This window comes from Lontra canadensis, unplaced genomic scaffold, assembly GCF_010015895.1.
Source record: "Lontra canadensis isolate GAN:19392208 unplaced genomic scaffold, GSC_riverotter_1.0 scaffold1, whole genome shotgun sequence".
Lineage (NCBI taxonomy): Eukaryota > Metazoa > Chordata > Mammalia > Carnivora > Mustelidae > Lontra > Lontra canadensis.
Window position 1 is genome coordinate 69,701,745 of NW_022630995.1, and position 14,847 is coordinate 69,716,591.

General features: G+C 42.4%; 1 protein-coding gene across 4 annotated transcripts in view; it reads left to right on the plus strand.

Annotated features, from left to right (window-relative positions):
- The window catches only part of RNF150 (ring finger protein 150), a 302,877-nt gene that overhangs the window by 106,193 nt on the left and 181,837 nt on the right, over positions 1-14,847 (plus strand). The gene's annotated exons all lie outside the window — the stretch shown is intronic.

Genomic DNA, 14,847 nt, shown 5'->3' on the forward strand with positions numbered 1-14,847 from the left:
TCACTGACCTCTACCTCTGAAACTAATGATGTACCATATGTTGTCTAATTGAATTAAATAATAAAAATATGTAAAGTATCTCAATTTTTATGTTGATGGTACATTGAAATGATATTTTTGATCATTTAAAAATTTAAATTTCACCTGTGACTCCCTGATTTCTGTTGGTCAGCACCACAATACCATCTAGGTACACAATAAATACCGATTGAATAAAGGAAGGCACTTGGTACACGCAAATTGTCTCTCTTTATTTCTAAACTTATATAAATGATGAGACTTACAATATGTACACTTTCCCGTGATGGATCTATCCCGGACTGGATTCTCAAAGCTAAGGGAGCATGAGGTGAGAAAGTAAAATACAGTTCACTGGAGTGTAGCAAATTTAGGTGGAAGGTAGTTGGAGAAAATGAGTTTGGATAAATGGTTTTGACAGTCACTTGAGTAGAAAAACACACCCGTCTTCAGTAATAGTCTTCCATGGTTTTGTCATGCTTTATCTAGGTGCTGTAGGAAAGTTTTGACGTGATATATAATGAAAAGAACTGGAGGAATCTCAAAAATGCAATTAAAAACTTTCTTAAATTTGATCCTTACTTTTTCTCTAACATTTTAGCCAGACTGCTTCCCTAAATCATCTTTCATTCATTCATTGTTTGGTCGTTCAGAATGAAAAAGAAGGTGCTAGAATTCAGAAAACACCAAACAGTCCATGTATTTGTTTCAGACCGGGATTTTTAAAGTTGCTTGGTCACTGGAGTTGAGAAATGAGCTGCCACTGGCAAAGTCAGCCAACCAGTTTCCAAAGGTCATGACCATCAGGTCATTCCCATCTATACGTGGCCATTTAGCCGGTAATGTGACATTCTTAAGGGTGTTTGCTGTGTTTTGCCTTTGTCACTCTATATATTCTACAATAACCCCTCCAACAAAGTCCATATGTACCTTTTCTAAGTGGGGGTGGGAGTGGGGGTGTAAACTCATGAAAGATGATAAAGCTACAAGATCTGAGGCTCCCAGAGAGCTGTTGTCCCAGTGCAAAGGATCATAAGCCTTGGTTCCAATCTGCACCAACTGACTGTCCCCAGAGACCATTTCCGCCTCTGTAAAGGAGCCCTTCTTTCTCCATGCCCCTTATTCTCTCAGATTGGCACCCATGTCTTAGCACATGGTCTGGGCCTCCAGTTATAGTCACTGCAGCTGCTGCCCCAGGATCCACTCAGGGAAGAGTGGAGCATGAGCGCAATGCACGTTCTGCTGTGCACTGGCCACAGAGGGATTTGTTAGCGAGCTGTATAGCTCAGCCAAGGTCTCATATTTTCCCTTTGGAGGTCTGCCCCAAACGTTTATTTCATTTATAGTTTCTCCCCTGCGGGGACCATTGGTGTGGGGCACCGGGGGCAGATGCGCTTCAGCGCAGAGTGTTACCAATTGCCTGATTCCCACATGGGGGGCTTCTACCTGGAACAATGGGACACATCTGTTCCCCGAGCCGTCTGCATTGCAGATGCAGGCATATGGGCCACATGATTAAAGCATCTGAAAATGGAAAGCACAGAGATCTTTGAACTGGAATTATCTGTAACTTTTATCAGATGTCCTCTGATTCCATCCATATGTGTAGTGTTCCAGTTCTCAGGCAAGGAATTGTCCATTTATCTCCATTGTTAGCTGGACGTGAAAGTCCTGAAAACCAAGCAGAGGGCCAGATTTGGTGATTTATGTCTCTTTTCTTCCATTACCTCTATGCCCCTCAGATTCTGAGGTCAGTCAGCAGTGTTCATGAACAAGATGGCGGTGCTTTGCTGGCGCATGCCGGCAACACTGAGAGGCTGAGGAAGGGTTTTATCCATTCGGTACAGCCAAACCGCAGTGTGTCTGTTTTCATGGTCAGCAGGCAGGGTCTGGTCTAGCCAGAATCTCCTCCTCAACTCTTCCTGGATCCCCCTCGAGGAAGTACACCTGAGGAGGTGTACATGAAGCAGCTGAGATCATGAGGAGCTTCTGAAAAGAAACCACGTCACGAAATGACCCACGCTGTAGCCTTAGCCTTGACTGTGGTTGTCCCGCTGAGCTGAGTAGGTAGGAATTGTGTGGTTGGCCATGGCTCATAGGGTTTGGCATATGCTCCTGACAGTTGAGATTTGGGGTGAAGACACCGACAACCTCTTGGTCCATAGGTAGGAGGAAGCAGCATTACAAACACACCAAAGAAGGAACATTTTCTAGAACCAGAGCATTTAGGAAATTATCTCTAGGAGAATTCAAAAACTTCCCTGAGCAGGAGCTCCATGGCCACAAGGCTCGGATGGTAGAGATTATGTTGCGCCCAGCCCCCATTTGGCCCTCAGCCTAATGCCCTTGTCCCAGTGCCTTTACCTCAGAATGTGGAGTTACATCACATGTGAAAGGTAGCTTGACCCAGATGGAGCTCTTACTTTACTGGGGGCTTGGGGAGGGGATATTCCCACAGACCAAATAGTTTGGGGGAGGGGGGCGTTTACACTGTAGGCAATGGAGCAGTCAAGCCTACCAGAGAAGACTAAAGAATGTAGGTATGGAAGATTTTAAGAAATTTTTCTTGCCATTGACCAATAAGACATAATAAAATGAAAACAAAGCAACAAGCCAAAAAAATCTCTAGTGCCAAAGAGAAAAGAGTGTTTTGTGGATAAATAAGCTGAATGATGAAGGGTGTAGAGTTGAAGTAATGAAGTTGCCAAGCAGGCGGTACAGTAAACAACCCTTTATATTGTACTTTATGGGTAATTCAAGGAGTTTGCCAGACTCATCTGGTCTTCCAAGCTGAATGTGGAGCGTAACCATGAAATGCCAAACTATTCCATTTATGTGTTTAAAGCTCTCTGTCAACTTCAGAGGGTCTGCCAAGGACCAAATCAATAACCGTGCCACTAGAACTTTCTATAATTGGCATACCTGTTGTTCAGAAAACCATTTGAATGGGTTAACATTAAAGACACATGAAAGAGTCATTTGCTCTTACCAGACTTGGAAGTGTGAAAAGGTTTTCATATACATTTTCAGATGACAGACATTTACATACTCAGTTTATAAACAGATGCTAGCGACTATGGAAGGTGAGGGGTGGGAGGGGTGGGATGGTGATGATGAAATTTTAGCACGTATTTCTCATCTCCAACCCCACTCACTTGAGGAGTCACCTTAAAAAATACTGTATCTTGTTCTCAGGTTTTCTTACCATAAAGTTTCCACTACATTGAAAGTGATATGATTGATGATTTTCTTTATCTAATAAGAACTAAATATAGTCTTTCAGTCAAAGACTGTTATAAAGCACATAGTGAAGTGTCTTTTTCATACCTGGAAAAAATAATGTTAAGTCAATTACAGACAACTAGAAAGGCGTCAGCCACAAATACCTAAAATTATTTTCTTGATAATTACAAGCTATTTCACATTTGACATGGATCTTTTCATTCTGGACCATTGATTTTATTTACATTTTGAGATCCAATCTTCGTAAAGATTAAAATATTAGGGGCACCTGGGTGGCTCAGTGGGTTAAAGCCTCTGCCTTCGGGTCGGCTCATGGTCCCAGAGTCCTGGGATCGAGCCCCGTGTTGGGCTCTCTGCTTACAGGGAGCCTGCTTCCCTTCCTCTCTCTTTGCCTACCTATGATCTCTGTCAAATAAATAAATAAAATCTTAAAAAAAAAGATTAAAATATTAATGTGGTCTCTACAGAGCCAAAAATTATGTTTTAGGAAACCCCGAGCTCATATTCATTACAGTGTATTTCTCCTAATGTGATTTTGTAATGTTATTTTACTGTATATTTCTTTGCTGTTAGGTTGCCTTCAAAGGATTTTTTTTCTAACTCCAGAGACAAATAGGAGGAAAAAACCCAGCAGTGTTACCTTACTAGGGCAACCCCTAGGAAAAAGACCTGTCCAACATTTCAATGACTTTACTACCCTTTCAACTTTATTTTTTGAGTCAAGAAATAATGAGGTCACTAGTTTTAGTGGCCGTTTTCCACTTTTTTAAAGGTTTTTTTCTTCTTTTTTAAAAATTTTATTTAAATTTAATTAACTAACATATAGTGTATTATTAGTTTTGGAGGTAGAGTTCGGGGATTCATCAGCTGCATATAACACCCAGTTCATTACATCACATGCCCTCCTTAATGTCCATCACCCAGTTACCCCATCCTCCCACCCACCTCATTGGTTTCCTATAGTTAAAAGTCTCTTACTTCATTTTCCTGCTGGCTGAATAATATTCCACTGTATATATACCCCACATCTTCTTTATCCATTCATTTATTTATTTTAAGGTTTTTTTTTTAAAGATTTTATTTATTTGTCAGAGAGAGGGAGTGAGCACAAATAGGAGGAGGGAGAAACAGTCAGAGGGAGAAACAGGCTCCCCGCTGAATACAGAGCCCGAGTGCGGGACTCGATCCCAGGACCCGGAGGACCTGAGATCCTGACCTGAGCCAAAGACTGACGCTTCACCAACAATGCCACCCAGGCATCCCAATTTGGCCACTTTTAAAAAATGTATGCATGAGTACAAAGGTAGAATTCTGGGAAGTGACTTGTACATCTTTCCTTCCCCTGAATCCTTTTGTGATTACCCTGGCAGGGAGAGGACAGCTGGGAACCCTCATCTGTGCATTACCTAGTCTCTGGAACCCACGGGCAGCAGCCAGCCCTTGAGATGATAGGGAGGGGCCAGGGTGGCAGAAACCTTAAAGTAGCAGAGACTTAGAGGAAGGTGGATAGGGTTGGGGTATGACTATTTATGATACAGAAAATGCACAGGGTCTGGGGGGAGGGGACCCCGGCTGTGGGGCTCTGAGAGCCAGGGCGAGACATTGCACTTTATCCAGGAGGCAACAAAGAGTTGCTGAGTCTTCACAAGCAGGGAAGAGATGGTGTGGTGTGTTTAGACACTGTGTAAAGTGGTTAAGGTTTATTAGACCAGGAGATGTGTAACCGAAGAGGAGAGTGTTGTGAGTTCAAAGCTAGAGCATCCTTCGTGAACCACAGCAGTAATGGTGGGCGTGAAAAGGAAAGGGTGGGTTCTAGATACAGAACTTAGGACCTGGCGGCTTGGAGGGACTTGACTGATGTTTAAAGGAGAAAAGCTGGGGCTCACGTCCTGGCTTCTTCTATCTCCACTTGCATATGTCTGCTAAGGCTACATGTCCTTGAATGAGCCCTTCTCAGCTTGAGCATGGTCCCTATTTGTAGTTAGGAATTCAAATGCCTATAGCAAATGAGATAGTACATTTTTAAGTGTATCTAAGCCCTCAACATTATATACTAATTGTTATTATTGGATGTGAGGCTTATGGAGGATTTTAAAAAGGTCCTAAAATCTGCACACAGATGCTTGTAATAGCTTTATTCATAGTTGCCCAAACTTGGAAGCAAGCAAGATGTCTGTCAGTCAGTGAATGGTTAAATAAGCCGTGGTCCATGCAGACAGTGTAATAGTATTCAACCTGAGCAAGAACTGTGCAATCAAGCCACGAAAAGGCATGGAGGACATTAACGTGCATGTTCTTAAGTGGTGAAGACCCTCTGAAAAGGTGCCACATTCCAACTATATGATATTCTGGAAAAGGCAAAAAGCTGAAACTATGGGGATAGTAAATGATCAGTGGTTGCCAAGGGATTAGAAAGAGGGAGGATGAATAGGCAGGCAGGGTACAGAGAATTTTTGAGGGCAGTGAAATGACTGTAGGATACCGTATTGCTCACTACATGTCATTCCTCATAGATTTGCCCAAACCTGTGGAATGTCCCACACCAGCAGGGAGCTATAATATGAACTGTGGACTTGTGGACTTTGGGTGATTATACTCTTATCAGCGGAGTTTTGTCCATTGTCACCAGAGGTACCGCTGTAGTTGGGGGTGTGGATATGGAGGAGGCTGGGGATTAGGGAGACCAAGTGTGGGAATTCTCTGCACTTGCCGCTGAGTTTTGCTGTGAACCTGAAACTGCTCTAAAAAATAAGTCCTATTAGGAAAATAAAGTCTAAGTTGATTCCAAGATCTTAAGCCTTCTTGACTAAAATAATAGCATTGCCCTTCACAGAAGGAGGAGTGTTGGGAAAAGAAGCTGGTTTCTGAGACAGATGATAAATTCCAGTTGAGGTATTTTAAGTCCAGGGGCTTGAATAACAATCATGCGGAGACGTCCAGCAAGCAAATGGAATACAGAGCTAGATCCTACTGTTGCAGGGTCATGGTAGAGAAAGAACTCTTGAGATGTTGTATGATGCAGCTTCCTAAGTTTGTTTAAGTAGCATGGGGACGGGACCCGTGGGCAGAAAAAGCTACACATTTGCTGAATGAGGCTGGCTGTTAATATGCTTTAGTGGTCAAGTGGTCATGTGCAGGGAGTACTGGATCGTAAATATGTCTTCAAATTTCTACACTTAAAACTACTTTCACAAAATTTCTCTGGTGCTTATCATTCAGTTTGGTATTAACTATTGGTAAGATATGTGGCAGTCATGAGACCCTTTAAGAATAGAGTGACCAACATGTATTTGATCCTTATCAGAGCTACGTGGGCTATAGGTCAGCCTTCTGGGCTAGCAGTGAACATTTTTCTGCTTCTACCCCTCATCGACACTAGACTTGGCATTCCTAGGGTACCTACAGTTTGTTACACGTGTCTGCATATGTTGCCTTAACTGTGAGATTTTTGTGGAAAAAATCCAGGAAATCCGAGATGGAGAGGAGAAGCCAAACAAACCCAGGGATAGGAAAGGCAACACAGAGAGATTGAAGCAGAAGCGGGTCGTCAGCCAGCTGCAGAGATACTGAGCAGGGTGAAAACCGAGGTACATCCAAATGATGTAGAAATTAGGTTGTGTTCTCACCTTGGAAAAGCCCGTGGTTTCGAGTGGTGGGGATGGGACACACATCGTAAAGGCTGAACCAACAGATGTCAGGGGTGTTGGCGGGAAAGGATGCAAGCAGAAAGCCATGGACTGAGGGATAGTCCATTTCACGATAGGGAGACCTCGACAGAAGGGGAGTGATCAGTGGAGAGGTCACATTAACAGTGTTAAAAGAAAGAGGAGTAGAATTAAACAGGTATTTCTGTGTAGGCTCAGCATTGGAGAAAAAGGAAAACCTCCTCAGAGCCTAGAGTGGAAAGCGAGGAGATGCCTGTAGGTACAGACATTTTGATATTAAGAAGACAGCATCAACAGCTTAGAAGAGCCTCTCTCAGGGATGCAACTGGCATCAACCCAAAAGGACTTTGGATACTGACTCTGCCCTTAGGCAAGGTCCTTAGCCTCTAAGGGTCCCCATTTTCCTCACTTGCAGATGAGATGCCTTCAAAAAAACAAGAAAAGGATTTTATTTATTTATTTGAGAGAGAGAAAGAGAAAGAAAGAGCACTGAACTGGGAGGTGAGGGAGAAGCAGGCTTCCCGTGAGCAGGGAGCCTGACGCAGGGCTCCATCCCAGAACCCTGGGATCACGACCTGAGCCAAAGGCAGACGCCCATCTGACTGAGCCACCAAGGCGCCCCTGAGATACCTTCCTTTAAGAAACTTCTTACTATGGAAGTTTTCAAATATACTACAAATATAGAAAGAAGAGTAAACCCATGGTACCATCACGCGGTTTCAAAAATTAGCAAAATCGTACCAATATCATATCTTTGGCCCATTGCACACTTTCATGAGGTGGACGTGTGCTGGAATATTTTCTTGCCCATCTCAGTCATCAGATAATTTTACCCATAGTTACTTCAGTACAGCTCTCTGGCTAATAAGTGCCTTTTGAGGCCTATGCAAGCCCCCTGGGATTATTGCATTTAAAAAAAGTAAACGTTCCTTAGTATCCTTGGGCACACAGTGTCGCCTACTCTGATTTCTCCAGCTGTCTCAAAGATGTCTTTTTACAGATGGTTTGTTTTCAGTCAAGATTCAGAGAAGGGCTAGCGGTGGCCTTCGGGTTCCTGGGAGTCATGAACATGAGACAAGGTTAGGAGTATGAACGTTTGAGCTGGCACGTGACAGCGCGCACTATTTCTTCCCTTTCTTTACCCCTTTATCTTCCGGGCACCATATTGACCAGTGAAATGGGAATCAGCAGCATAATATCCACAGTGGGGGCACAAGGTACCCTTGAATGGGGGATACGGTGAGCGATCAGGGACTTGACCAGTCAGCAACTGATTAAAAGCAGTAGATGGCGGAGACAGAATGCCTCCTGTTCAAAGGTGCTATTGGTGCCAAAATAGTAACTAATAGCTCTTCTGTGTTTACTCTGTGGCTGGCATTGTTCTAGGTACTCTTATATTCCTTTATTCCAGACAACAACCCTAGGAGTTAGGATGTGATTCTCCCTGTTATGGTGAGAAAACACAGGCACGGAGAAGTTAAGTGATTTGCCTAAAGTCACACAGCTCGTGAAAACGTTGGAGCTAAGGATTCAATGCCAGCAAGTCCATCGTCAGAGACCAAGCCTGCAAGCCTTCTCTGTACTGCCTCCTCTAAGTCAAATGAAAGATTTAGACCCTGCAATGCTTTGAGTCAGGGAACATAATATGACATCAGATGTCCAAGGAGAGAGTCTGACCAATTCTCCCAAGAAAGCAGGAGATACAGAAATGGATATTGCAAGAGCAATGGAGCTGGATTTTCAAGGACTAGGAGGAGAAAGGTGGGAGCAGCAGGTCTGCCTGGAAGTGGGAGCGCAGCCCTGGGAGCTGTGGGCGGGCCGTTAGCACTCTTACCCTGTTTTGTTCCCTGAGTGGGAGGCCCAGCTGGGTAGTAAGGAGGTGTTGCACAGGGGTCATTTACAAAGACTGTCTTTAGGAGGAGGAAGAGCAGAGCATAAAGGAAGTTTGTAGATTGCTCTCTTTTCTCACTGTCATTTTTGCTTCTAGCAACCACTTCACAAGGTTTGTCTTTGAAGATCCACTGTATTCTCCTTCTGAAATTATATCATTTAAAAAAAATTGGCGGGGTGGGGGGCGTTAGCCCCACAAAGCATTTTCACTCTCAGAGCCTCTTCCTAACATCATCCTTAGATTAACTGGGAAAACATAAATTTCTCTCCCAATGGGAAAGCGCATCCGGGTTCTTTACTGTCCTGGTGATTTGCTTCTGTGTAATCAACAACCCAGTGGGTTCCCAGCAGCTGTCACAGCTCAGCAGTGGTTCAGACTCCCCAGGATTCACTTGAAATGAAAAAGAACCCAGAAACTCTACGCTGTGACATTTTTCTTACGCTCTTAGAAATGTTTTAAACATTGATTGTAGTATGCCACAAATAGCAAGGACTTCAATTTCTTTAAAAAAAAAAAAAAAAAACCCCCCCCCCCCCCCGCCGCCCCTCCAGAATTCTCCTACAGTAGCTTAGCAGGGAGCAGTGCTGCAGTGCCTTGATGAGATGTTGCTGTGAATTGTTTGCACACAGTAACCGAAATTTACCTGTCCCCACACCGTTTCCTTTAAATAGAACATTGGTATGTTTGTGACAAGCAGTTTTAGGTTGTTTAGGGGACTTAGTAAAGAAGTAGGGCATCCTTTACATATAAAAAGGAAAAGCTGTAACACCCTTTCCTTATATATAGGTATATATAGTCTCCATTTTTCATGTGAATTTTTGCATTTTGCTGAGATGGTGCACTCAAACAAACTCAAAATACTGTGATTTACAGTGCAAGAGGAGAGCAGGAAGAAAGCTAATTTATTTACCCATTGAGACCCAGCAATTACATTTAGGGATGCAGACATTGAATTCCTATGGCTTCTCAGCCAGTCTCTTCCGGTGAACCCACAAGGTCAGAATCAGATGCCCCACTCTGTTAATTTTTGTCATTCTAATTGGTATAAGGTGGTATCTCAGTGTGGTTTTGATTTGAATTTCCCTGATGTCTAATGATGTTGAAAATTTTGTCATGTGTCTGTTAGCCGTTTGTATGTCTTCTTTGGAGAACTGTCTGTTCTTGTCTTTACCCATTTTTTGGCTTATTTGTTTTTGGGGTGTTGAGTTTAAGAAATTATTTATAGATCTTGGATATCAGCCCTTCATCTGTAGTGTTGTTTGCAAATATCTTCTCCCATTGCATAGTTTGCCTCTTTGTTTTGTTGACTGTTTCCTTTGCTGTGCAGAAGTTTTTGATCTTGATGAAGTCCCAAAAGTTCATTTTTGCTTTTGTTTCTCTTGCCTTTGGAGACATGTCTTGAAAGAAGTTGCTGTGGATTTTGATGGACTCCTGTCTCACACTGAGGTCTTTCATCCATTTAGAGTTTACTGTTGTGTGTGGTGTAAGAGAATGGTCAGTTTCATTCTTCTATATTTGGCTGTCCAATTTTCCCCACACCATCCACTGAAGAGACTGTCTTTTTTCCACTGGATATTTTTTTCTGCTTTATCAAAGATTATTTAACTATAGGGTTGTGGGTCCATATCTGGGCTCTCTACTCTGTTCCACTGGTCTATGTGTCTGTTTTTGTGCCAGGACCACGCTGTCTTGATAATCACAGCTTTGTAGTAAAGCTTGAAATCAGGCAACATGATGCCCCCAGGCTTTTTTTTCTTTTTCATTATTTCCTTAGCAATTTGGGGTCTTTTTTGGCTCCATACAAAATTTAGGATTTTTTTTCCAGCACTTTGAAAAATGCCGTTTGGTATTTTGATTGGGATGGCGTTGAAAGTATAGATTGCTCTGGGTAGCATAGACATTTTAACAATGTTTATTCTTCTGATCCAAGAGCATGGAATGTTTTTCTTTCTTTTTGTGTCTTTAATTTCTTTCATGAGTGTTCTGTAGTTCCTCGAGTATAGATCCTTTACCTCTTTGGTTAAGTTTATTCCTAGGTATCTTATGGGTTTTGGTGCTATTTTAAATGGAATCAATTCCCTAATTTCTCTTTCTACAATTACATTGTTAGTGCATAGGAAAGCAGCTGATTTCTGTGCACTGATTTCATACCCTGCCACGTTGCTGAATTGCTGTATGAGTTCTAGTAATTTGGGGGTGGAGTCTTTCGGGTTTTCCACATAGAGTATCATGTCATCTGCAAAGAGAGGGAGTATGACTTCTACTCTGGCTGCCGGGGTGGGCAGACCTTGGGGCTTGTTTGCAAGTAGCTTCCAGCCAGTTCTCCAGGAGACGCAGCTGCTTGAGAGCTTTCCTAGTTCTTTGTAGGTCCCCGTGTTAGAATTCGAATGGGGATTTTTGAAAAAAAAAAGATCCCTTGTTTCACAATAACTCTGATATAATTGGCAGGGATTCGTGAAAAAGTAATTTCCAAAAAGAATATCTATGTGCAAAAAGGAACAAAGTTAATAGGAATGCAGCTATAACCTGAGACTATGAAATCGTGGAGAGCTCAATTTAATATCAAGAATATTCGTTTTTCTTCAGAACCACCGAGGACATCCTCTGATTAGCTTCCAAAATTCCTTTCACTCTGAGGAGATTTTTCTGCATGTGAATCTGAAATTTAGTATCATATGTCATGAATGGAAGTCGCTTATATTCTCATCTATCACGATCAATCTACTTTTGTGATGATTGAAAAATTTGAGTTGAATGCAGTGAAGAGAAATAGTGAGGAAAGAATATAACATTCACAGGGCATCTCGGTAGTATGCCAAGTCCTTTTACCTAAATGACTCCATTTAATCCTTACAACTTGTGGTCTTCGTGGTGTTGCCCGGGTCCATGTCACACAAAAATAACATGACAGACCTAAAATGGGAAATCAAATCTATTCGACTTCAAAGCTTATTTTTGAGTTATTTAGGCATGTCTGGACAGGAAGATATCTAAGATAGTATGTTATAGCTTTGGTTTTTCTCAGAACAAGTAAATACATCTGATGTTCTAACATCCAAGTTTCTGAGAAGCAAAATATAGAGTAGGTGTAGACCATTCTGTTCAAATGGGTAGAGAAGAGAGTTTGTGATGTGCCTTTACTAATAACAACCCATCCTCCCATTGGCCATGAAGGCCTGTTATGATGTGGGTTTATTTTATTTTTTTTAAAGATTTTATTTATTTCTTTGACAGAGAGAGGGGAGGAGAGCATAAGCGGGGGTGGAGTGGGGGTGGTGGGCCAGCAGGAATAGGGAGAAGCAGGCTTCCTGCTCAGCAGAGAGCCTGATGTGTGACTTGATCCCAGGGCCCTGAGATCATGACTTGAGCCCAAGGCAGATGCTCAACCAACTGAGCCATCCAGGTGCCCTATGATGTGGTTTTAAAGCAAATCCTTAGTTTTCTCTTTTTCTTTTGAATTAGTCTGAATGAGGCAGAAGTGGTACCAAGTCCATGGCTTTCAGACTTATAGTGGGAAAAAAGCCCAAGTAAAATAGCTTGCTCTTTGGTAATTACTTATGTTTTACTAATACAACAAATTCTTTTAACTTCAAGGCTTTCTGTTGTTGGGGAGAAGCGAGTAGCACCAGAATTTTGTTTAGTACTGTAATATTGGTGTTTAGGAATGCCAGTATTTCATGAAATAAGGGTTTGAGAATACTCTGAGATAAAAATATTCCATCATCATGCATATTTTTAAAGTAGCTTTGGTATTATCCTTAAACCCAAGAAGGAGGACCCCATACTTTAGAAAACCTTGTTTTGGGGGCTCTCTGCTCAGCAGGGAGCCTGCTTCTTCCTTTCTCTCTGCCTGCTTCTCTGCGTACTTGTGATCTCTGTCAAATGAATAAATAAAATATTTTTTAAAAAAAAGAAAGAAAGAAAACCTTCTTTTGGTTTTCATCCAGCCATACCCTCTCCACAGTGCAAGGGAGGGACCATACCACACTAGAAAGCCCAGAATCCCAGAACTACTTTCCAGTGTCCAACAGCCCTTCCTCTTAGGTCTTTTTTCCAGAAGGTAGACCATGCTGTCTCTGGGGCCGAAAGAGCAGCTATCTGTGGGCAGGTGTGGCTGGGACTTGGACACATGGGCTGGGGTGTCCATACCTGTTCAGGAAGCCCATCAAGATCAGGGACAGCTGGGTCTGCAAGCCACGGGAAGCCCTGTGCCAACAGGTGCTCCTGTAGGAAGTATGATCATGGCTTCCAGGTCTTTATGAAGGTGGAAGGATAGATGTATTTTGTATAGCATCTTATTACCTTAATGTTTACCTAGTAAATATTTACGTATACTATATGAGCCCCTATTTATTCTCTTGCCTGGGGATCTTCAAATTGGACAGCCTTCGAGATAGAACTGGTTGCTTGTTTGTTTGTTTGTAAGAGAGAGGAGAGAGTGAGTGAGCAGAGGGGCAGAGGGAGAGAGAGAGAGAGAATCCCAAGTGGACTCCATGCTGAAGGCAGGGCCCACGATAGGACCCCATCCCAGGAGCCTGAGATCATGACCTGAGACAAAACCAAGAATTCTTCACCTAGTTGACTGAGCCACCCAGGTGCTCTGAGATAGAACTTCTTCCACTTCAGGGGTTTTTGCAAATAAATCTCAAGGCAAAGTCAAAGCCGTTAGCACAAATTGACCTATGGAGTCAATCTGAGTAAGTAAAAATGGTATTATGCTAAGTGAAATTAGTCCATCAGAGAAAGACAATTATCACATGGTCTCACTCATATGTGGTATTTAAGAAACAAAACAAAGGAGCATATGGGTAAGGAGGGAAAGATAAAAGAAGACAAAGTCATATAGGGAGATAAACCATAAGAGACTCTTAATTATAGTTTGCTGGAAGGGAGGCAGGCGGGGGAGAGGATAACCAGGTGATGGACATTAAGGAGGGCATGTAATGTAATGAGCACTGGGTGTTATATAAGACTGATAAATCACTGACCTCTACCTTTGAAATTAATAATACACTATTAATTGAGTTAATTGAGTTTAAATTAAAAGAAAAAAACAAACTGCAGGATTAAAAGTCCAAGGCTTTCCATCCAAACTGAAGACTGAGCCCAGTGTACGAAAATCCAGTTCTCTTTTAAAACTACAGGTATCTTAGGGGCACCTGGGTGGCTCAATCGCTTAAGCGTCTGACTCTTGGTTTCAGCTCAGGTCATGATCTCAGGATTGTGAGATTGAACCCTGTGTTGGGCTCTGCACTCAGTGGGGTCTGCTTGAGAGCCTCTCCCTCTCCCTCTGCCCCTCCCACTGGCTCACGCTCACTCACGTGCACTTTCTCTCTCTCTAAGATAAAGTAAATGTTAAAAAAAAAAAAAATTAAACTGCAGGTATCTTAATATCCCCTAAGGCAGTTTCTGGTTTCAAGATCATAACTGGAAACATCTTTATCAACTTTACATTTTCATAATAATGGCAGATTTTACCCCAACCACTTGTTCCACTCAGTTGAAGTGTTTTTATGCCAGTGTTCAAGCCACTCTCCTGGATCTTAGCATAACTGTTCATGACCTTCTTCTTAGGTCACTAAAAACTGTCCTTTTAGGTCAACTGTTTGTTTAAGCCCAATTCCAAATGGCAGGCGTCTTGGAAAGCAAACACATCCAGTAACATTATTACTCAAAGGCACCTAGCAGTCTCTCTTCCTGATTGGATTTGATACAATGTAACCAACATCTATTGAACATGTAAGTGCAGAGCACCAGGCAGAGATCTAGAGAGACACTCAAGTGAGCAGAGATTCCTGTCTCAGGGATGCTCACAGTCTGGAGGGGCAAACATCAGCAGGGCAATTCACAATCAAAGCCAAATATATTAAGAATCAAAAAAGATTCAAATAAAGTGTGGAGAGAGGGAGAGGGACTACTTGTCTGTCAGAATTAGTATTAGCTTCCTCCTCCTCTTGAAAAAAATCTCATGGAGGTGGTGCCATTTGCACTAAGTAGGCATTGAGAGGTAGCGTTACGATAGGTAGAAAA